The sequence below is a fragment of the Nuphar pumila genome, chromosome 10 (genome assembly GCF_984573655.1).
Source record: "Nuphar pumila chromosome 10, dmNupPumi1.hap1.1, whole genome shotgun sequence".
NCBI classification, from domain to species: domain Eukaryota; kingdom Viridiplantae; phylum Streptophyta; class Magnoliopsida; order Nymphaeales; family Nymphaeaceae; genus Nuphar; species Nuphar pumila.
In genome coordinates this window covers 86388415-86396110 of record NC_143258.1, presented here as the reverse complement: position 1 = coordinate 86396110, position 7696 = coordinate 86388415, and the positions used below count along the sequence as shown (strand labels likewise).

The following is a 7696-nucleotide window of genomic DNA, read 5'->3' as shown; positions in this document are numbered from 1 at the left end:
GTCGCTCATCCAGTAGTAGCCAGGCTCAACCTTCATCTTCACGGGCTCTTGTGATAGGTATATCATATAACTAATTAGATGCTTGATTAGTTCAAATGCACATTCTGAGAACTTGGTGTGTATTTTTTTACAGATGATGTTGCGCCTGTACACGACCCACCTACACCAGTTGATCGCACAAGTCAACAGTCAACACAGGAAATAGGGTCTTCTCAGGCTGGCACAAGAAGACTCATTCGAATAGTGTATATCGATAATCGACCGTAAGTATTTTGTTTTCAATTATTGCATATCTTTTAAATATTTTATATTGATATTTACTGTGTAACAATTCATGTGCAGCACGAGGTTTGAGCCACAAGAAGTAGTACGGGAGATTAGGAATTCACTTCTTCAACATCTACCAGGACCAGTTGCTCAATGGAAAGAGTACCCAAAGGAGGTATTAGACAGATTGTGGTCCTCATTCATGGTATACAGTTGTTCCTCATAGTTAATGTGTTTCATATTTAATTTATTTAAGCAATGTCTACTAACTTTCTGAAAATATTTGTAGGCTTTGAATCGCTTTGCAACTACGGTGGAAGAAAATGATGCAAGGAAGGTATGGCAGAAGGTGGCTGCCAATCGATTTGCAGACATGCTGCACACTATGAAGACTGCAGCAAAAAAAACATCTGGCGTAGTAGATGATCCATTACTGTGGAAGGGCCATGGTCCTATTACTATCAGGAGAGATTACTGGGATGAAATGTGCGATATGTGGGCGGGAGATGCATTTAAAAATCGCTCTGCGAAGGCTTCACAAAATCGATCGAAGATGCCTGAAGCCCATCTACACACAGGTGGATCTAAGACATTTGAGAGCCACCTAAAGAAAATGGTAACTCATCAATATATAATATTAATTTTATAAGTATTGTTGCAAATTTGTGTACTAAATCTTTTGTCATTTAACTTCGCAGGAAGCAGAAAAAGGAGGCAGTGTACCATATAAGGATGTGTTTGTAGAAACACATAAACGGAAGACCACGGGAGTCTTCGTATCAGAGAAGGCGAGAACGACAACGGTATGTATTAATTCTATTAATAATCATTGCAATATATATGCAAGTCATCATAATGTTATCATTAATTATTAATGAATACTTTAAACATTATTTTGTAGGAGGCATATGAGCAACAAATGGTAGAGCGATATGGCGAAGACGCTACTCAGCATCCATCATTTGATCCTACAGCATGGGTGACTGCAGCAGGTGAACCCAAAAAAGGTCGCGTGTTCGGGTTTGGGAGTAATATGAACACTTCACCAGTTATTGGTTCTTCCAGTTACGGCTCACCAACTTCTTGCGCCGACATAAGCTCCAAGCAGCCGACTATTCTTTCCGGTGATGATGTACGCGAGATCATTAATGAATCACTGAATAACTACTTCCAATACACCGTCGCCCCCTTTCTCCGAAATGAGATCAAGGCCGCTGTTCAGGATAGGGGATCTTCGATTCCAGGTCCCTCTCAGGTATAATCACATATATAGTTTTTTTGACTGTCTTAAAGCACATCTGAGCATGGTAGAATCACATATAGAGTTTTTCTAGATGCCTTAGAACACATATGAACATGCTATAATCACATATTCATTTTTTTTACTGCCTTAGCACACATATGAGCATGATAGAATCACATATATATATATATATATATATATATATATATATATATATATATATATATATATATATTTAACTTTTTGTCTGTCTTAGAGCACATATGAGCATGATAGAATCACATATAAAGTTTTTTTGATTGCATTAGAACACATAAGCATGCTATAATCACATATTCAGTTTTTTTACTGCCTAAGAACACATATGAGCATATTATAATCACATATTCTGTTTTTTGACTACCTTAGCACACATATGAACATGCTATAATAACATATAGAGTTTTTTAACTGCCTTAGAACACATATGAACATGTTATATATCATTTATGATAGAATCACATATAAAATTTTTGGCTTTGCCTGCCTTAGAGCACATATGAGCATGCTATATTCACATATTCAATTTTTTTACTGCCTTAGCACACATACGAGCATGATCGAATCACATATATAGTTTTTTGCCTGCCTTAAAGCACATCTGAGCATGGTAGAATCACATATAGAGTTTTTTTATATGCCTTAGAACACATATGAACATGCTATAATCACATATTCAATTTTTTGACTGCCTTAGCACACATATGAGCATGATAGAATCACATATAGAGTTTTTTTATTGCCTTAGATCACACATGAGCACATGATAGAATCACATATAGTGTGTAATTTATTTCATTATATTTTGTTTATCAATACTGACTGTTCTTTTCTTGTGTAGGCTGCTAGCGATAATCAGGGTAGTGGAGCTGAAGGGACAGATAAAGACAATGAACAAGAAGACGCACAAAATCTTGGCGATGATTAGAGGACTGTGTTGAAGAAGTTCTATTTTTTTTATTTTTCCTAATTGTAATTGTTGAATTGTAAATAATTAAACTTCTTAGTTTTAAGGTGGAACGATTAATTATTATAGATACTTGTTATATGAATTTTTTTGTGTGGTTTGTTTTTTATTTACAGGAAATATAAATTGTACAGGAAATATAAATTGTACAGTTCTCGGTAATTAATTTTTAAATAAATTTTTTTTGATTTTTTTTCGTTTTTGCGACGGATTAGCGACGGATGATTCCGTCGCTATTCATATTAATCTAGCGACGGCTTAGCGACGGAATTAAATCCGTCGCCACGCCGTGGTCGCCGTTTAGTACCGGCGGATTGGCGACGGAATATAGCGCTCGTTATTCCGTCGCAATTAGCGACGGACTTGGCGACGGAATTATTCCGTCGCCAGTTAGCGTCGAAATATTCGCGACGTAAGCATACTGTCGCCGCGTTGTCGCTAATCCGTCGCTAACATGGTTAGCGACGGATTAGCGACGGATTAGCGACGGAATGTGGTCGTCGCTAATCTACTGCTTTGTTGTAGTGCAAGGTGATCAACTTTATGATACATCAACATATAGTCTTTTGTCCCTTGCAAATACCTTAAGATTTTCTTGGTAGCCTTTTAATGGGGTATGCCTGGGTTAGATTGAAATCTACCAAGCACCCCTACTGCGAAAGATATATCTAAATGACAACAAGTTTGCGCATATTACAAGCTGCCAACAACTGATGCATATGAATAAACACTCATCTGTGCTTTGTCAACATCGTCCTGTGGACAATCCTTTAGGCTCAGCTTGTCACCTTTTGATATGGGTGTTGAACTAGGAAAATAATTCTCCATCTCATATCGCTTTAACACTTTATTTATGTAGGATCTTTGGGAGAGGCCTAGAAAACCTTTTGCTCTGTCTCGACGGATCTCAATGCCAAGTACATAAGCAGTCTCACCCATATCTTTCATATCAAAATATGATGCAAGAAATTATTTTGTCTTTGAAAACAACTTTATATCGTTGGTTGCAAGAAAAATGTCATCCACATACAACATCAATATAATGAACTTACTCCCACTTTTCTTAAGGTATATACATTGATCAATAATGTTTTTTGTAAACCCAAAAGTCACAATGAGTTGAGAAAATTTAATATACCACAGCTGGGAGGCCTGTTTAAGTCCATATATAGATTTGTTGAGCTTGCAAACCAGACAATCATTTTCAGAGAAACCAAGAGCTTGATCCATATATACCTCTTCATTCAGATCCCCGTTGAGGAACGTTGTTTTCACATTCATCTGATGAAGCTTTAAGTCATAATGAGCTACGAGGGCCAAAATTATCCTCATTGACTCCTTAGTTGAGGCAAGAGAAAATGTCTCATTATAGTCAATGCCCTCTATCTAGGTGAATCATTTAGCAACCAATCTTGCCTTATGTCTTTCTATGTTACCTTTAGAGTCCTTTTGAGTCTTAAAGACCCATTTACACCCTACGGGTTTTACTCATTTAGATAATTCAACACGATCTCATACTTTATTCTTAGCCATAGAGTCTAACTCTTCTTTCATGGCTTCTATCCAGCGCGAAGATTGTTTGCTTTCTACACCTTCCATAATGGTCAACGGGTCATCATCTATATCTATGAAATCACCAGGCTCCTGAAAGTATACCATATAATCTAGATGTATGACAAATTTTCTAATTTTTGTGGATCTCCAAACAGGTTATTCTTGAGTCTTAGATTGAATTTATTCATCACATTCATGCTCGTTTGCATTGTTCACAATATGTTCACTTTGGATTTGTGCACCAACAACTGGGTGATCAACTACATCATCATTATGGATAATAATGTAGTATTTTTCAGTGTTTTCTTTAACATATGGTAAAACTGGACCCTATACTTCCTCAAAACCAAGGTTTTGAAGTGCACTTAATCCTACTAAACCATCTTCTAGGAATTTTGCCTTATTCGTTTCAACAATCTGTGGTGAATAAGATAGTCAATAAAACCTATATCCTTTTGATCTCTTTAGATAACCAATGAAATATCCATTGGTTGTTCTTGGATCAAAGGCTTTAATGTGAGGGTTATACAACTTTGCCTCTGCAGGACATCCTCATATGTGCATATAAGATAGTGATGGTTTTCTACCTGTCTACAACTTGTAAGGAGTTTTAGGCACAAATTTTATAGGTACCTTATTTAAAATATGCATAGTTGTCCTTAAGGATTCACCCCACAACTTAATGGGAAGTGTTGAATAATTCAACATGACCTTCACCATTTCTTTAAGCATACGATTTCTCCTTTCAGCTACACCATTCTGGTAGGCACTACCAGGCATGGTATACTGAGGCACAATGCCTTCCTCTTTTAGAAATTGCACTAATGGTCATTCCCTTTGCTCCAACTCAGTAAACCTACCATAATATTCGTCACCTCTATCAGACCTGACTATTTTAATAACTTTATTGGTTTATTTCTCTACTTCTTTTTTAAATTTCTTGAACATCTTAAAAATATCAGATTTTTTAAAAATCAAGTAGAGATACATATACCATGAATATTCATCAATAAAAGTGATAAAATATTTTTTGCCTGTATAACAAGAGGAAAAAGGTCCACATACATCCGTATGAACTATCTTCAATATCTCATTACTGCGTTTGACATCCTCTTTATATGTATTTGCATGCTTAGCCTTTATGCAATCAATACATAGGTCATTGTCGATAAAAACTAGAGATTTCAAGATCCCTTTATTTATGAGTATCTTTATTCTCTTTTCAGAGAGATGACCCAACCTTCGATGTCAAAGCATTTAGGATTTATCATTAATCATACTACGTTTATTCCCAACCAATAAGTATTTAGATGTTAAAGACTCTTGAGTTTAGATCTTCACGTTCAATTTATACAAACCATCATAAACTGATGCAGAATCAATTTCAATAGAGCTTTTGTAAATAAGCAATTTAAAATTTTTAAACTTAAAACAATATCTAATTTTATCCAATTTTGAAATTGAAATTAAGTTTCTACTATATGATGAAATATAAAAGACATCATGAAGATCCAAATCTACATCTATATCTAAAGCAATCCTGTAGGTCCCAACACCCTTCACATGTGAACGCATCTTGTTTCCTAAATAGATGCTCTTCTCATGCATTGTTGGTTCCTTTCTGCTCAGAAACAATTGCAGATAGTTGAAAATATGAACAATAACACCAAAATCAATCCATAAGTTATTTTCAGGAATTTGTAATAAATTACATTTGTGAGAAACAAATGACAAATTATCGTTCTTTTTCAACCACTTCTCGTACTTTATGCAATCTGTCTTACTGTGTCATTTCTTCTTGCAAAAGAAGCACTTTATGGGAGCATAGTCGGATTGTCTGCCTTGTGATGTCTTATCCTCTGTTGGCTTCTTCCTAACATTTCTTTTAAATGCATTCTTCTTCGGTCCTATCTTGGGTGTATGAGAAGACATATGTGCACTCTGCACCTTCTCTCATTTCAATCTCTCTTATTCTTTAACACACTTGGACATACGTTCATTAAACGTTCATTCATCATTATGTGTGTTGTAAAAGATTTTGAAAGGTTTATACTCCAAGGGTAAGGACGCTAGAACTAAATGCACTAGGAAAGAATCAGAAATGGTCAGCTTCATGTCATTCAGCTGAGACGCTATGTTTCTCATCTCCAAAATATGCTGACGAATGTTTTCCCCTTTAGTATATTTCATAGATATGAGCTTTGACATCAGGGTACTGGCTTTGGCCTTGTTTGAACTCATGAATTGTGCTTCAATAGCACTAAAAAATTCTCTCATTGTCCTGCATTGCAGGATAGCACTACGAATATTCTTAGCCACCTTAGATTGCAAAAGCAACAGGCTAAGTCTATTTGAGCGCTCCCACTTCTCAAAAGCATTTTTTGGTTTAATAGTGCTTTGACCAATCAGAGCAGCAGAATCATCTATCCTTAGGGTCAGATCTAAATTCATATACCCTAATGTAAAAAGAACAGTCTCTTTTCAATCACTAAAGTTCAATTCATCTAGAAAATGAATACAACTAGAGCCATCTAAAAAAAAGAGACTAAAAAGTGCACGATAAAAGACATGTATTAAAAGGCATTCGTACAAGACAAAACTTAATAAAAAAGCAAATGAATAAAAGTCCTTAATATGGTTATTTCTAGGCAAGTGTAGGGGGTCATTGAAGCCTTACTTTGGTAAGAGCTCTAAAACGCGAAACCACTTTGCCTACTGACTATATTTGATAAAACTAAGGTTCTTGTGAAGTTAGACCATCAACACAAGGTACCTTTAGATACACATATATGATGTATATTGACACATTTACCTTATTTTACCCTACTTAAATTCCAAATACGATAAAACTTCCTTTGGGTCATTTATCATTTCATGAATTTAAGTACAATATTTATATTGGATAAAACTGTATGATAGTACTAGAAGTTTTTCGATAACATACGTGTATTCAGTCACTTTGGTGACATGAATACACTAAATCATCTAACTATTCTTAATGTCAATATTGAATATTCATAAAATAATGAAATAACACTTTAAATATGTTGTAACTTAATGCTTATGCCCATAAACCGAAGAAAAAAATCAATATTCATATCAAAAAATTAATAAATTGATGAAATGAAAGCTTGAATCGGTCACCAATTTATTGAATCGGTTCTCAATTCTTATGAACCGACTATAAAACCTCCAAATCGGTGACATAATCCCTTGAACTGGTCTCAAAACTGAATGAACCAGTCAAAAGACCCCCTGAACCATCTCAAAACTGAATGAACCAGTCAAATGACCCTTGAACCGGTGCCAAAACTAATTGAACCAATCAAAACAAGGTATGAATCGGTTCAGAATACACTGAACTAGGTTTATAACACTCTAAACTGATCTCTGCTACAGTGAACCAGTCTCAGTTGTCTGACAACCGGTTCCAGAGATACTCGAGTCGGTTCAGAAATAGGCTGAACCGGTTAAGACAGTTCGGGCTCTGTTATAGTGCATTCGGATCCGGTTTTGTCATGCTGACCGATCCAGAACTGTATAATCCAGTTTTAACCGGATTCTGGATCTGCCACTGAAAAAAACTGGATTCTGCACACCCGGATCCGATCAAGAGACATTTACAC

The 7696-nt window shown here is 35.6% G+C and overlaps 1 long non-coding RNA gene across 1 annotated transcript; it reads left to right on the top strand.

Moving 5' to 3' along the window:
• Nucleotides 1-1391: 1391 nt before the first annotated feature.
• Nucleotides 1392-2694, top strand: LOC149827182 (uncharacterized). The gene is made up of 2 exons (XR_016435146.1): nucleotides 1392-1522; nucleotides 2391-2694. It is a non-coding gene; the product is annotated as an uncharacterized LOC149827182 (long non-coding RNA).
• Nucleotides 2695-7696: the final 5002 nt, after the last annotated feature.